Raw genomic sequence first — 16,300 nt, 5'->3', positions numbered from 1 at the left:
TACCTAGTTAATAAAAAAAGCTTCCACAGTCGAGTGTAAGGGTGTGAGTTAGCTGGGGTCTGCAGCAGGGAGAGGGCGCACCCCTCTTCCCCGAAGTTGCCCGCTCCTTTTCCATTCCTTGCCCGGCTCAAGCCAGCGCGTGGGCTGGTCCATTTAGAACTGTGATGGGGGTGGTGGTGGAGGAAGGGAAGCCCTCCCGATAACGGAACAAGGAAACTTGGGCGGTTACCACAGGGGCATCGCAGTGACGAGACATTGGGGAAGAAAAAAGCGGGAGAGGGGAGGGAGGGAGGAAACGGGGCGTGGCCTCCTGGAAAACTTATAGCCGCGGGCGGCGCCCTGATTGGCTGCCTCGCCGTCCGAAGGGGCCGGGGAAGAGCGAGCGGCTGACGGGAGCGCGTTGGCCACGCCCCTTCTCTCGCCCTCGGTCCCGCTCAAGCTTTCGGCGTTGGGAGCGCGAGGCCCAGACTGGCCCGGCCCGGCTCTCTTGTCCCTTCGCCGTCTCCTTCCGCCCGCTCGGGGGAAAGAAGAAGGTGGGTGTGCGGCGGCCGTCTGCCTCCGCGGCTTCGGGGTTTTCTCTGCGAGGGCTACACCCCCCCCCCCGCCTCTTTCCCGCCCTTTTCAGTGATTGGCGTCTGGGGTTGGAGGTGGGTAGGGGAGAAGGAAGGAGACCCCCCACCCGACACGCCTCTATGGGAGAAGCTGTGGCGAGAGGGAGCCCCCTGGATGCTTGAGGGCTGATGGGGGGGCATTGGGAAACCTGTGTTACCTGCCCTCCAAGTACTGCTGGACTACAACTCCCATCACCCCCTGGGGCCGCCCAGCAATGCCTGGAGGGCGACACGGGCTCATAGACTTGTGAGGTTTATCTAGTCCAGGCTTCCTCAAGCTCGGCCCTCCAGATGTTTTGAGACTACAATTCCCATCATCCATGACCACTGGTTCTGCTAGCTAGGGATCATGGGAGTTGTGGGCCAGAAACATCTGGAGGGCCGAGGTTGAGGAAGCCTGATCTAGCCCAACCCCCTGCGAGGCAGGAATCTTCTGCCCATCGTGGGGCTCGAACCCACAACCCTGAGAGCTCTTACCAGCCGAGCCGTTCCATTATTATTACAGCTTCCCAGTCCTTTCCCGCTAGCATGCACACATTACATGCCTTGAAGCCCCACCCTGTTTGCTCAGAAGTTGAACCCATTCAGTCCTATGGAACCTGGGCTCTGCAGCCCCTGAAGTGCCTGTGTGGAAATATTAGTGGCTAATGTGCCTTGGAGCAGTTCAGGTTGCTATTCAGCGGCGAAGCTTGTCTTTCTTGCTTTAACCTTTACGGAGTGGTTGTGAGGTGTAAAGGGTGGGGTATCAATAAACGCTTCGTAAGCCTCATTGAATGCAGTGGGGTTTACATCTTGAGTAAAATGTACGTAACGGTTAGGATGTTGGTGCTAGGCAACTATTCTGCCTTCCAAATGATCTGGATTCACTTTTATGGTTATCTTTGTACGATGTAGTTGGTCTGAGAGCGACTGTTGACCCGATGGTCCTGGAAGAGTTGTTGGTCAGCCTTATGCTGTTGGTTGCTATAAGACAACTTGTATCTGAAGAAGTGTGCATGCACACGAAAGCTCATAACAAGAACAAACTTAGTTGGTCTCTAAGGTGCTACTGGAATTATTTTTTAATTTTGTTTTGACTATGGCAGACCAACACAGCTACCTATCTGTAAATAAAATATCATGTCATTGATACAGAACAGGTTAATAGTCTGCCCCGCCCCACCCCCCAGCTTTGAGACATTGTGTTCTTTGAGAGCATTTTGTTTTTATTCTATTGTTGGATGCCTTACCAACTTTTTTTTATTTATTTTAAAGAATGGGTTAGAACCTTCATTATATTCATAATCATGTGTGGGTGTATATGGAAAGGATGGGTTAAAAAAGAAAAGAAAATAGCCTGCTTTACTATTCTTTAATCACTTTCAATGCCTCATCCACAGGATTGTGCTCCGATTCTGTCTGGGATAACTGCTGTCTTGATTCCCATGTTCTCGTCCAGTGTTTATAGACTTGTTACCTGTGGATAGGGTGGGTTTCAAAAGATAGCTAAAGGATATTAAGCATGCATCCTTGGATGATAGATGGAGAAAAAGACGAGTGGAAGCGTTGATGTTAAAAAGGCTAATGGGATTATCTTGGTCAAAACTTCTGGTTTTCTCATATCACTGTAAAAAGCAGGGAAGCCCGTTATATGACACTTGTGTATTAAAAGTACATCATATGTTAGTGGGAGGCAGAAAAGCAATTTTCACCTGATCATTAAATATGTGTGTGTATATATATATATATATATATATATATATATATATATATATATATAGAATTGTGGAGTTGGAGGGGACCACAAGGGACATCTAGTTCAACCCCCTGCAATACAGGAATCTTTTGCCTGATGTGGGGCTCAAACCCATGACCCTGAGATTAGTAGGTGTAGCAAAAGAGAGAGAGAGAATACACATCTCTCACAAGACTTGTTTTATATGTTGATGGTCGTGCAAAACAGGACATCTGATTACTAGGCAGAAAAGGTGTTGAAAGTCAGGTCATGTGAACCAACCCGGACCCTGTGCTTTTCATCAGAGGCCCTTCTCCCTGTGTCCTCTCTGGTAGAAGGGTGGCAACACAAGAACAGGCCTTCACAGTGGTGGCTCCCCATTTATAGAATGTTGTCCCCAGGGAGGTGTGTCTGGCACCCTCACTATCTGTGATGCAAAGGTTGAATTGGATCGGTTTTTATATACAATGGTACCTTGGTACTCTAATGGCTTGGCTCCCGAACAAATTGTCTTCCGAACGCCGCAAACCCGGAAGTGAGTGTTCCAGTTTGCGATTTTTTTTCGAAAGCTGAATGTCCAGCGTGGCTCTCAGTTGAGTGCAGGAAGCTCTTGCAGCCAATCGGAAGCCGCGCCTTGATTTTCAAATGGTTTGGGGAGTCGAACGGACTCTCGGAACAGATTAAGTTCTAGAACCAAGGTACCACTGTATATGTTACATCTGTATTTTAGCTTGTTTTAAACTTGTTTTTACTATTAAATTTTATATGCTACTTTGGGATTTATTTTTTTGGGGGGTGGAAAAGAGACTAATAAATACAAAAATAATAAAAAGGTGTAATTGTTGGCAATTGCAAGCTGCCTTTTACTTATGGTAAAACTGGCTGATGTGGCATAAAGGATATTACTCAACATGAGGAATGGACAGGCATGGGGTGTTGACATATCAAATCCTGGATATGGTGTCTCACAAAATCGCATGATCTCTGGTGGGTTAGGAGGGAAATTGGTATACACATTTAGTAATGGCTTGGTATTGCGCTTAATAGATTGAAGAGTATATGCTGGGTAGCAAATGATGAGTTACGACTAACACATGGTTTTATAAATCATCCAAAGCCATTATTTGGGGCAATAGTACAAATTGTACAAAATTTCTAGTGCTTACATCGGTTTTGAAATTTCAGTGTTGTAGTAGCTAATTTCTTTGGGAAGCCAGTACTTTGCTTAAGCGAGCCTGGTTCATAATATTAGATAGTCCATGCATGAATGAAACTACGTATGATTCCTTTCCTTATTCCCACCCCCACTACCCCGGTACTGAATGGGTGTGTTTTCCCTTTGCTTGGGGTAGTTTATTTCCTCCAGTCAAGTGAGCTGGCAATTCAGGAGAGCTGGCAAGCAAGAATCCATTATTGTGCAGTACGGCCCACAGTCTCTTGATGCTTTCCTGGACTGCCACAAAACCTTACTGCTTAGATCACTTTTGGCATCAGTTTAGCTATCCATGCTGCATCGTTAGTGTCACAGTTTGAAAAGGATTAACTGTTGGGAAATGGTTAGCTATTCCTGCCATAGGAAAAGTCGCTCACATTTAAGTTCATGAACTTGGTGTGAATTAGAGGTAAATCGTCTCTTTACATGCATGGTTTCTGATAACTGAATGAAGGGTGGTATGGAAATTTAATAAAGAAATAATAATATCTGATAATACTAATTGTGAGTGATATATATTGCACTGATCAGCTGGGCAGAAAATAAAGGATCAGTTTCACCCAGATTTGGTGACTTGTATAAAACTTGATAGTGAAGAATATGAGGATAAAACTTTTAAGTACAGAACCATCCTACTAGTAGTTCAGAATATACTGAGGAGGAGAAAAGGCCAACTAACAGCCTGGATCCGCTTCCCCTTTTCTAAACAAATTTATCTGACCTCTGATGGCCGTAGCATTTTTTTTAAAATCGTGTTGTAAAAATCTCATTGTTAGTTTCGCTTGTAAGAATAGTCTACAGTGACTACCTGTCAACCCTTCGAAGAGAGGAAGCTGTTCTGCACCAGGTTCTGAGAGCAGCAATAGTCAGGGCTTGAAAATGTTGGCTTTGCACACATATATCTGGATTTCTTCGCATGTTCCGTTGGACTTAAGAAATGGGAAACTGCACCTTGCTGGTAATTATGCAAAGCACTGGATTTAGTGTAGCCACCAGATTGGCAATAAGAATCCTTCTCTAAACACTGACCTAGCCAAGGGGAGCTGAACTAGAATAAATCTAGTTCTGCTACACCTGTTGGGTATTTGTTAGAGGTTTATCTTTATTCCCCATTGTGGAATCAAAGCCCCATTAATTTCACTTTGCTGTAAGAGATGCTTATCCTAGGGTGTGTTTGTGTGTCTGCGTGCATTCCTGTATGTGTTACATAGAGAAAGACAGAGAGAGGTGGGGTCAGGGACAATATGTTACGGGAATTCAGAGTGTTACTTGGAATGTGGCTGACTAAATGTTGAACCTAGTGAATAGTAACCCCTGACATCACTGATGATGAGCAATACTGTCCGCATATCACGTTGGAACCTTAATGTGAATCTCGGCTTGCAATGATGTGCACATGTGTGAGATCAGTAGGTGCTCAGAAACTGAAAGTCTCAAAACTGCAAGTAGCCACTTGTCAATTTTACACCCAGTAGTGAGTCTTCATATGGATCCCAAATACACGTATTTTCCCTGTTCTTGGGAATTATCTCAGTGCAGCATGTGTGAAGTTGACCTTAGTGACTTGGAGCACTTTGAGAATTCAGATTATGTGGGGAGTTGCCAATAGTATAGATTTTAGTCTAAATGAAGCATTTAGCAAAATTATAATTGTTAGTAGCTATACCTGTTGAGCCATGCAAAGTAGATTCTCCACCGTGCCTGTCCTTTTTTTGGAATTTTGATCCTGTGGCTAAGGTCTTTGAAGAAGTTTCCATTTATTTCCATCTATTTGTATGTAAAAAGTAAAGGTGAAAAGATATCTTGATTTGGAGCAAAGTTCTGCTTCGTATATTTATCTGTTTTCTAAGCTAATATTTTAAGATATGTGGGATTTGTGACTTGAGTGCCATTTTAAAGACATGTCATTTTTACCTTGTGGTAAGGCAAGGGCAATCACTTCCCTGTGATTTCCCTGTGATTTACTCATGGTTTTAGCATCCTTTATGTTTGATGCTTAAGTGCTGTCATGGCTTACTGAATTTTTTTTTGTTTGGGGGTTAAAAATGACAATGTGGTTAAATATGCAGACACAGGTCTGCATTTTAAAGCTGGGGACTGAATATATATTTGTAATGCTGCACTGATGGTACATGCAGAGAACAACAATCCTAGACTTGCTAACATTTGTCGCATCCATGGTGAGTCACAGCAGAGCAATGTTTGTGTGAAGGCTTTCTGAAGCTACAGATTGTTGTTTATCAGTAAATATTGGTACAAAATATTTACTAATATTGCCCTTCCTTAAGAAAACTTGGCTTAGCTTATTTGCCCCAGGGTGTCTCTCTGTGTGTTTCTGTCTTATGTAGGCATTAATCAGGACACGTGTCTGCTTGACTTCAACTTTTTTAAAGTTAAAATGTTGATCTATTAGTTCTTTAAAGGTAGCTAACAAAACATTTTAAATTCATCTTGCAAATTAAAGCAGGGATAAAAAAGGACAACTGAGTGTCACAAACAAGAAAAGAAGAAGACACACAAAAAGGCAGAAACCTCAACGTTATAGGCATGCAGCCATGCACTGCAACAGCCACCATCACCTGGTGTTCCAGGTAACCAACTGCTATATTCAGAATTTAGGGAGAACCCACCAGAAGCCTTAAATACAAGTAATTTAATCTAAGACACTGTTCTTCAACTGGTGGGTTGGAACCCGCTAATGGGTCATGGGCTGATCGCAGGGGGGTCCAACAGAAGCACAACCACCATGCAAATACGTTGTAAAAGATTAAGAAATGGGTCCCCAAATTCATTTTGGGGTTAAAAGTGTGTCCTGGGTCTGAAAAGGCTTAAGATACTTGATCTAAGAGAAAGGAGTCCTTCTTGGTACAGTGAGTGATCTGGGAGTACCATATACTGTACAAATAAGGTCTCCTTTCTCTTAGATGAAACAACCGGTATTTTATCTTTTCTGCTTATATCTTAGTGGAAATCCCCCTGTTTAGGGATAAACCTCTTTCTCTTTATAGGACTAGGACCTTAGTGGAAAACATGCTTTGCAACTGAGGGGTGTATTGATGAGTCCTGGGACGACAGCCAAAGGAAAAGGACAAGGACATAGTCATGGAAAACTAGGAGGAGGAAAGAGTAGAACAGTCATACTGGGTTGAGACGACTCAAGGGAGATCTAAAGATAGGGTTGAGTGAAGCTGAGGATATAGCTAGGGAATCAAAGGAATACAGGAGCAGGAATTGGGAAGTGAAGAATGGTTCAGAACTGGGGATAGGTAGGGGAATGTGAACCATATTGAATATGAACAGAATAGCACATGTTTTAAGGAGAGCGGTGGATGTGAGTTATCTGACTTTAAGCTAACACATACTGTCAGAACAGGTAGGATGAGCCTTGCTTATGCAGAGGATTTGTAGTTATCTCTACACTCAGTGGGATGATGGTGGTGCATGGTATCTGGTGGTGCATGGTATCTGGTGCCTAATCCTGAGTTCATGGATTTGGGACCCTTTGTCCATGATATGCTATTGTCGATAGCTTTAAGGAAGTGTGCAGTTTGTGGACTGAGACTTCTTTCCCTCATCAGATTATGGAGGAGAGGTTAAAGGTGAAGGGCCCCTGGACTGTTAAGTCCAGCCAAAGGTGACTATGGGGTGCGGCGCTCATCTTGCTTTCCAGGCCAAGGGATCCGGCGTTGGTCCACAGACAGCTTTCTGGGTCATGTGGCCAGCATGGTGCATGGATGACCGTGATGAGTTCCAGAGCGCAGCGGTACCTATTTATCTACAGTACTTGCACCGGTATGCTTTTGAACTGCTAGGTTGGCAGAAGATGAGACAGAGCAACAGGAGCTCACACCATCATCCAGATTTGAACTGCCGGCCTTCTGATTGGCAAGCCGAAGAGGCTCAGTGGTTTAGACCACAGCGCCACCCGCGTCCCCTTATGGAAGAGAAAGGTGCCACTGTCTAAAACATAGTAATTTACCAGCTGCAGGTTGTGAGATTTTCCTTTTCTGTTGTTATTGAAACACTGGGTAGAGATGTAGTCCTTGGAAACATTATTTTGCATTGTTCGTGAGAATGATAGGGTTTCCTTTTCCTGTGACCTCTGTATACTACTGATTGGCTTGTTTTATTTTGACTTGTTGCATGGAAGGCATGATTAGTAACTATTTTTTAAAATCTTTTTGTGGGCATACCTTAACATTTCTAGACTACACAACAAGCTGTATAGTTGTTGCTCATTTATTGTACAAGATCCAGACATCTTTCAGATCAGCACTTTAGTTTCAGGGTTATCCCACTGTTTTTCCAGAACTATAATATTGTTGCTAGCAAAATGCAGTTTTAGTGCTATAACAAGGCTGCACAATTGTCAGAGGCGCCTACTGAATAGTTACTGCCTGTAATAAGCAACACAGCTCTGTCCTCTTTCCTCTCCCTGCCCTCCACGCTTACAGTGTCCTGACTTAGTGCTCAACTTTCAAAGAGGACAATCAGCGAAGAGGTAGACTAATCTCAGTGCAAAGTCTGGAGGAGTCTGTTGTTGGTTTCTTTAGCAGGGCTTTGCTCCTGAAATCAACAAGGGGCTTCTCTGCCCTTTGCCTTGAAATCAGACCATTTCAGCTCCTGTACCAGTCCCCTCCTTGTAGGCTCTTCTTGTGCTGTTACTTGCTATAAGGTTCTACATAAAAAATAATAACCATGCTTTAAGGAGCCATATGTTCTGGTGTTCTCTGTTGGAACGTTGTAGGAATCACATGATCACAGTGAGTTGCCTTAATATGGTTGCTTTGAAATGGGGTTTAATGAATGAAATGGGAATTGGCCATAGTCTAATTATACTTGTCTAAACTTCCACTCCTTTAAACTGATTCCGCTTAAATCAGTTGAGTTGGCAAATATTTTCTGCGGTGAAGGTACATATTTTCTTATACAGGTTGTTTTTAATTACATGTGGTCTCCCCCTTCTTCTTCCCAGATCTATCTCACACTTCATAAGCCCATGTTACATATTTGGCTTCAGCTGGTTGCCACGCTCAACCTCTTGCCAGACCTGCTGTGTCCAGACAAGCTCCTGCAGTGTCCCTCTAGTTTCAAAAGAGGCATAACAAAAGGAACATCTGCTCGTCACAGCGCTCCATTAGATACTGTGGAATGGTGCAAAAATCTCTAGTGTTTGCTGCAATCATGGTTCATTGGGAAGATTTATGTACAGTAGCTCTGCCGTGGCTACCTGCCAATCAGTTTATGGTACAGCAGGGCTCAATTTATCAATAGGAATGGACTGAAAATGAGAGAAGAAAAGAGATTAATGAATATTCAAATAATGGAACCGGTCTCCAGTAAGGGATGCTATGAAACAATGTATGGGTTACTTAAATTAGTATGGGATAATGTAATTGGCAGAGCTGGGGGAAAGCTTAGGTGCTGTTGCCAATTCATTTTAAAGGAGCTGAAATTGTTTCTGAATGGCATCTAAAGTGACATATGGTCTCATGTTTTTATTACGAAGGTGCCAAGTATTACCGGTAAGTACGTTTGTAAAAAAGTATGCTTGTGAAAATGCATGGTTATCATATGCCAATATGATTTTCAGTGTAGCTTTGTGGCTCAAGAGACAGCTGTGTATTAGAAAACGTCTGGTTCACAGCATGTCTTTGTTATGAACTTGGTTTTTTTAAAAAAAGAAGCAATCCATGTATCTTTCCTCCTCAACAACAACAATAATAATATGAGGGTTAACTATAATGGCCTGTTTACAGGGTTAGAAAATAAGAATACTGTATAAGAAAAGCCCTAGTCTACTTAGATTAATTTTAGTTGGAATTGTGCCAGTTAAATTGAAAGGAAGCTTGATGGTGGCAGTACTTGTTGATATACACGTGCGAGTGTACACATTTGAACAGCTTGATCTTAGGTGCTTTTCCATGGAAGAGAATCTTGCTTTGTTTGGAGTTTCTGCTGTTGGAGTGTTCTAAGGCCAGGACAGCAGTGTAGTTTTATCTCTCTGGAGCTTTTTATTTTTTTTCAGTTGTTTGGACTTCATGCACTTTTAAGACTAAGTTGAGCCTTGAAAAATGAGCATTGCTGTTTGAAGAAGCCATAATAGAGGAAGTGTTGTTAGTCAAAATGTACTGCATGTCTGTGCTTTACAGTGGCACCTCTGGTTATGAACGCTTCAGGTTATGAGCTCCGCTAACCCAGAAGTAGCTGCTCCTGGTTGCAAACTTTGCCCCAGGAAGCGAACGGAAATCGTGCGCCAGAGGTGCACATACAGCAGCAGGAAACCCCATTAGCGAAAGTGTGCCTCAGGATAAGTGTGATTTCAGCTTAAGAACGGACCTCCGGAACGAATTAAGTTCATAACCAGAGGTACCACTGTATTGCAAATTAACACCTGTACTGTATTTTATCTACCTATTGTATATTTCACCTACAGCACCTGCAAGACATTCAATCAGATGATTGCTTGAGTATCTGGGGGATGATCAGTTTGGCAGTCTGTGGAAGCGAAGTGCATTTTTCACTCTCCCATGTTTAAAATTCACTTAAAGATTCTTTATTCCTATACTACTTTGGACGATCGAGTGATCTTGATTAGAGGCAGCCCTTGTAGAACCAGAACAAAAAGTAACCTGCAGAGTATTGTCGAAAGGAAGCAGATTGCTTTCCCCTCCTAAAGAATGAAGCCTTTGAAGTAGATAAATAAGTTTTGATGCAGTTCTGTCCCATGTAAAGGAATGGAAGTTTTGCTCTGTGACTTCAGTGGCAAGTATCTTATATCCATTCTGTTTACCTGCCGTGTGAAATAAATAATCATGTTGAATTACTCAGTGGTAGTCTTGGTAGTTCAGTTTTTGCTAGGAGTCATGTCTAGGGCTTGCAGCCATAATCCACAATGTACATGTGACTGTTGGGCATGGAGGCCAAATCCATGGTTCACTTTAACAGTCATGAGACTTAAATTGAACTAGCAAGTCTTTGGCTAAGGCAGGCTTCCTCAACCTTGGCCCTCCAGATGTTTTTGGCCTACAACTCTCATGATCCCTAGCTAGCAGGACCAGTGGTCAGGGATGATGGGAATTGTAGTCTCAAAATATCTGGAGGGCCGAGGTTGGGGATGCCTGCCTTAGCCAAAAACTTGCTAATTCAATTTAAGTCTCATGACTGTTAAAGTGAACCATGGATTTGGCTTCCATGCCCAACAGTCACATGTACATTGTGGATTATGGCTGCAAGCCCTAGACATGACTCCTAGCAAAAATAGAACTACCAACAGAACTACCAAGACTACCACTGAGTAATTCAACATGATTATTTATTTCACACGGCAGGTAAACAGAATGGATATAAGACACTTGCCACTGCTGTAATATGGCGACAATACTGACCTATCATAAGACTGTTTTAGGGTTTACTAATATAAAGTCTGGGATTCTGCTTTAGGTGTGCGTAAAGACTTCAGCATGTCAAGTAGACATTTTTTATTTTTTACTTTGTTCCTTTTGATACTGGACTTCCATGCCATAACACAAACAACCTTTGAAACTCCTCTCGATTTCTGGACAGGTTTGCTATATGAAATGTCATTAAGGGAGCAAACTTCTGAAGCTCCTGCAGCCACTTTATACAAAGTGCTGCGTCTGAACATTTATACGTCCCCGATGTCGTGGTACCATTCGATACCATGCCTCTTTCCCATCCAACAACATTGTGGTTATGATTCAGCACTGTGAAGGTTTATCAGACTTGGTGTCTGCCCTCGGCCCATAGATAGCATATGTGTTTGTGACAAAATCTGTTGGGTTCAAACTCTTGACTAGATAGTTTATTGTTATCTTCAGCTGCCTTGGGAGAACTTTTGAGTCATGTTGCTGTTTATACCAGTAAGATTTTTTTTCCTTGTCATGTTTTAACCGTGATTCACTTGAAGATGACTTACAGACCTGGAAATAGAAAGATACATAGCATCCACTTGTCTTCTTGAGTTTCGATGATGAAGATGATTTGTATACTGCCCTCCATCCAAAGATCACAGGGTGGTTCACAACATAAAAATACAAAAAGAGAACACACATAATACAGGCGACTCCTCACTTAGGCAGGAAATGCACATAAGTTGGGGGGTGGGGGGGCTACTGCAATACAGTTTCCTGCCCAACAGCTGTTGAGGAGGTAGCGCGGCAGCAGCAAGAACTCCTATGCACCATTTCCAAGTCTTTAGAGTCATTTTTAAACCTTTCTTTCTGGAGTTTTAACTCTCTGGTGTCCTCTTCAGGCTCTGGGGAGGGTCTCCTTGTGAGCCACGAGGATTTTCCAGCTTCCCCCCCCCCGCCATTTCAGGTTTGAATTGAATTGAATTATTTATTTATTTCCTGGCACCTCAAGTATATGCAGTCGCGTATGTGTCAATCTCAGGTAAGGGAGGGGGGGGGATGCTTGTAATAATAAAATCAAACCAACAAACTAATAAGCCCCTTCCCACAAACACAACTGAAAGGGCGTAGAATGTTTAATCAGCCAATGGCCTAGTTATTGAGAAACATTTCTGCCTGCCATCTAAAGATATGTAATGAAGGCACCAGGAAGGCCTCCCCGGGGAGAGCATTCGACAAACGGGGAGCTGCTGCAGAAAAGACCCGTTCTTGTGCTGCTGCCCTCCGGACCTTTCATGGAGGAGGCTCAAGAGGAAGGGCCTCGGATGATGATTGCAGGGTCTGGGTCGGTTGATCTCTAAATGGGTAAGCTGTCTCTTCCAGTTCAGAGCCCTTTGTAAATGTTAATCTTTTGCTTATATCTGCTAAAACATAGTCTGAAAAACCAGTCTGAAAAGACCATTTTCCAGAACAGATCACAATTTGATTTTTTGTTTTCGTTTGGTAGCATAAATTATTGGCCCATTGCAGGTGTAATGTCTTCATTGGTTAGGCTTGCACTTTTTCCCACTTCTGCACAATTTCCCTTCTCCTATTCATTTAACATTATGTCTGCATCACCACTACCTGTGGTCCCAGTCTTAACATCAAAGCTATTTTGCAAATCCTGGTTAAGAGGAACCTGGATAGTATATAAACCCATCATTAGAGTCTGTGTAGGTGTCACGTTAATTCAGTTTCATTGAATTCTACAATATACTCTATGGGTTGTTAGTGGAAGGGTAGAACCTCTGGTTGGGGACATGTCATGTTCCTTCTCGGGTAGTTTGTCCACCTTTGGTCCCCAACCTGCACTCAGCTCTCACCTGTGACTCCTGGATGCTGTCAGCATGTGACAGCGGCCACAACCCAGGAAACGGCTTTGACTGGCCAGCTGACTCAGGTGAGGGTAGATGATGGGTATCTGAAACCCTCAATGAGTTAGGGACTTCCCCTACGTGTGAAGGCAGGCTCCGGTGGATTGAGCAGATGAGACCAATAGTGGGTCCAATGGTCAAGAAGGTGGTTGCTTCATGTGCTGTAGAGGGAAATAAGGGGCAGATGGGACTCAACTTCAGGAGTAAATCCCGAGGAATAATCAGTATCAGTAAATTGTTTTAACTCCTTTTGATATTCTATATTCAAATTGTTGTAATGGGAGCATATGTTGGAAGGGTGGGCAAGAAATCTAATTATAAAGATAATGATGTACAGTGATTATAAAGTTGTATCTTCTCACTGAAAGGGTTCTTTAAAAAATAAGCAGTCCAGTTTGAAGTCAACCAGGGTTGCATTTTGGGAAGATATATCAAATAAAGTGTTAGCACCGAGAGCAATGACTGTTAATTACTTTTTGGATGATCAATGGTGTATCAAAAGGCAAGGGTTCTATATCCCTCTTTGTGCTCTCTGAGATGTTACAGCTGTGCACTAAATGTCACAGCTGCATGATGATGCAAGCTGTCTTAATGTGCTCTTTAAGTGCCAGAGCTGTGCTGGCTGAGGAAAGCTTTGAGGGGCATCAGCAGTGAAGCTGATACTTTTTACAAAATGTCTATAACACCAAAAGTGCACACTTCTCCCTTTTCAGCTGTGAGCCTCGTACTGTTGAATAAATTCCTGCCCATCAAGTTGCCCAAGAATGTTGTTTTGCCCAAGTCACACGGAAGATAAGTGTTTGGTAAGAGAGCCTATCACACACTTAAGAGATTGGGGAACACTGTGTCCAGATTTCAAGTCAAAATGGCAGAGTGTTTGTGTTGGGCACCACACAGCAGGAATCTACAGCTGATGATCTTGTAGTTATTACTGCAAGTCACGTTTTAGATTCTTGAGCATTCCGATTTCTACTTTCTCAACCTCTTGGATCTTGGCTGTATCGTATGTGAGCAGAAAGCAAGCTTCTGCAGTGGCTCTTTTCCCTGGCAGCCTCTTTAGAGGGTTGTGGGAGCCTTTCAAGCACCATGGGCTGTGTTGTCCCAGGATGCAGTGGGTGGGACGTAGAATTGGGTGAAAGAATCTGGTCCTCCACTGATTCTTGGTTGTTATACTATGATGAGTTAAAGCAGGGGTCAGCGAACTTTTTCAGCCATGGGCTGGTCCACTGTCCCTCAGACCTTGTGGGGGGCTGGACTATATTTTGAAAAAAATATATGAACGAATTCCTATGCCCCACAAATAATCCAGAGATGCATTTTAAATAAAAGGACACATTCTACTCATGTAAAAACACGCTGATTCCCGGACCGTCCGTGGGCCGGATTTAGAAGGGGATTGGGCCACACCCGGCCCCTTGGCCTTAGTTTGGGGACCCCTGAGTTAAAAGTCTTCTGTGCTTTTGTAGTAGATCTGCTATTCCACACGTTGCTGCAGAACCCTTTTGAAAATGTGCACAGTGTTTTCAACCTTAGAAGATCAAGGACATACCTAGGCCTGTTTCCTGTGCTTACTTTTTGAAGAAACAAAAGGACTTGTGAAACAATAAAAGATTTCTTTAACACTTCAACTGTGTAGGAATGCTTGTTTAGAATTCTGATACTGATAGGAAACCGCAGGAGCAACCACAACTTGTAGTAAACAACCTCTATAGTGAAGTATCTGTACCTTGTATTAATTACAAAATAGTCTAATTAACATTAGGATCATACTGAAAATGAGGTGTGTGGTACTTCAGCAGCTATATACATTTCTTTTTACTTGTTCATGCTGCTGGTGGTGGTTTGCATCATGTGTGACTGTTAAGAGAATGGCTTAGTTGTCGAACAAATCGGCTCCCGAATGTTTTTCGGAAGCTGAACATTCAGCGCGGCTTCCACGGCTTCCAATTGAGTGCAGGAAGCTCCTGCAGCCAATTGGAAGCTGTGTCTTGGTTTTTGAATGGTTTCAGGAGTCGAATGGACTCCCGGAATGGATTAAGCTTGAGAACCAAGGTACCGCTGTAGTTTGCTTTGAATACCCCATGCCATTTTAGGGTATGTATTTTGTGTGTGTGTGTGTGTGTGTGTGTGTGTGTGTGTGTAAATGCAAGCTGATTTAAGCCTGATTTTTGTCTGTGCTTTAATATGCCTACCTTTTGGTGAAACATTCAACCACTTTCTTTGGACAGTTTGGTCATTTTGAGTTTGGGGAGGATAAAAAACATCTTTAAGAATATTTTTTAAATGTGACCTAAGTTGCTTCCCCCTGCCCCATTTTAATTTGAAATTAGAGTAATAGTGTCTTGCTGAAACTAAACAGATTTTTAAAAGCAGGGTTAAGTCCAAAAGATAGGACAATTAAGGGAGGACTTGATTGGGTTCCTAAAATTATACATTGTTATGGAGAAACTGGATACAGACAAATGTTTTCTTCCTTTCTCATATACACTTAACGGCAGGCGAAATATAATAATACGCAATACATAATTGCATATGTAGCTTGGTTGTTGCAAGGTGTGATGATGCCTTTTAAAAAGGGATTGACACATTCATGAAGGATGGGCCTGTCATTGTCAATAAGGATGACCAAAAGGAACCCCCATGTTCACATGCTCCTTAACTAATGTTCACAACCATCTTATGACTGCAGGAAAGAGCTCTTGCCTTCATCCCTGCTCATGGTCTTCTCAGAAGCACCAGACTAGACACCATTGTAGTGAGATAATGGTGTGAAAATTTGAATTTTTATTACCGATAGAGTTAAAGTTCTGTAAATGGATGTTTTTCATTCATATTTGTATGTTACGTACTATATGTGTAAGCCACCATTGACAGGGCGATCCCTGTTAAACAGAGGATGTTTATATTCTACAACTGCACATGATGGCAGAAAATGCAGAATGGAGCGTCTCCACCCCCATCGTTCTGCCCGGACACTGAGGTCCAGCGCCGAGGGCCTTCTGGCGGTTCCCTCGCTACAAGAAGCCAAGTTATAGGGAACCAGGCAGAGGGCCTTCTCGGTAGTGGCACCCGCCCTGCGGAACACCCTCCCACCAGATGTCAAAGAGGAAACCAACTACCAGACTTTTAGGAGACACCTGAAAGCAGCCCTGTTTAGGGAAGCTTTTAATGTTTAATAGATTATTATATTTTAACATTCTGTTGGAAGCCGCCCATAGTGGCTGGGGAAATCCAGCCATATGGGCGGGGTATTATTATTATTATTAATAATAATAATAATAATAATAATAATTTAATTATCTTGGTTTCCTCCATTTCACACTATGCACATTAAAATTTTGCTTCCTCTCTTTCCTGGGCACACGTCTGAAATTCAAGGAAGTTGTGAGAAGAGCAAACAGCTACTTTCAATAGGTTGAGGTAGATAATAGTGTGAATTGAGTTCTAGCAAACTCATCATTGCTGAGGTTGAC

The 16,300-nt window shown here is 42.9% G+C and overlaps 1 protein-coding gene across 1 annotated transcript in view; it reads left to right on the top strand.

The window, feature by feature from the left end:
- The first annotated feature begins 402 nt into the window (after window positions 1-402).
- Window positions 403-16,300, top strand: part of GNB4 (G protein subunit beta 4) — a 28,707-nt gene continuing 12,809 nt past the window's right edge. Inside the window, exon 1 of the mRNA XM_033150695.1 lies at window positions 403-533. The gene's annotated coding sequence lies outside the window, so the exon portion shown is untranslated. The remainder of the gene's footprint in view (window positions 534-16,300) is intronic.

This window comes from Lacerta agilis, chromosome 5 (genome assembly GCF_009819535.1).
Source record: "Lacerta agilis isolate rLacAgi1 chromosome 5, rLacAgi1.pri, whole genome shotgun sequence".
Classification (NCBI taxonomy): domain Eukaryota; kingdom Metazoa; phylum Chordata; class Lepidosauria; order Squamata; family Lacertidae; genus Lacerta; species Lacerta agilis.
The sequence above is the reverse complement of the archived record's forward strand: the minus strand, read 5'-3'. Positions and strand labels throughout refer to the sequence as shown.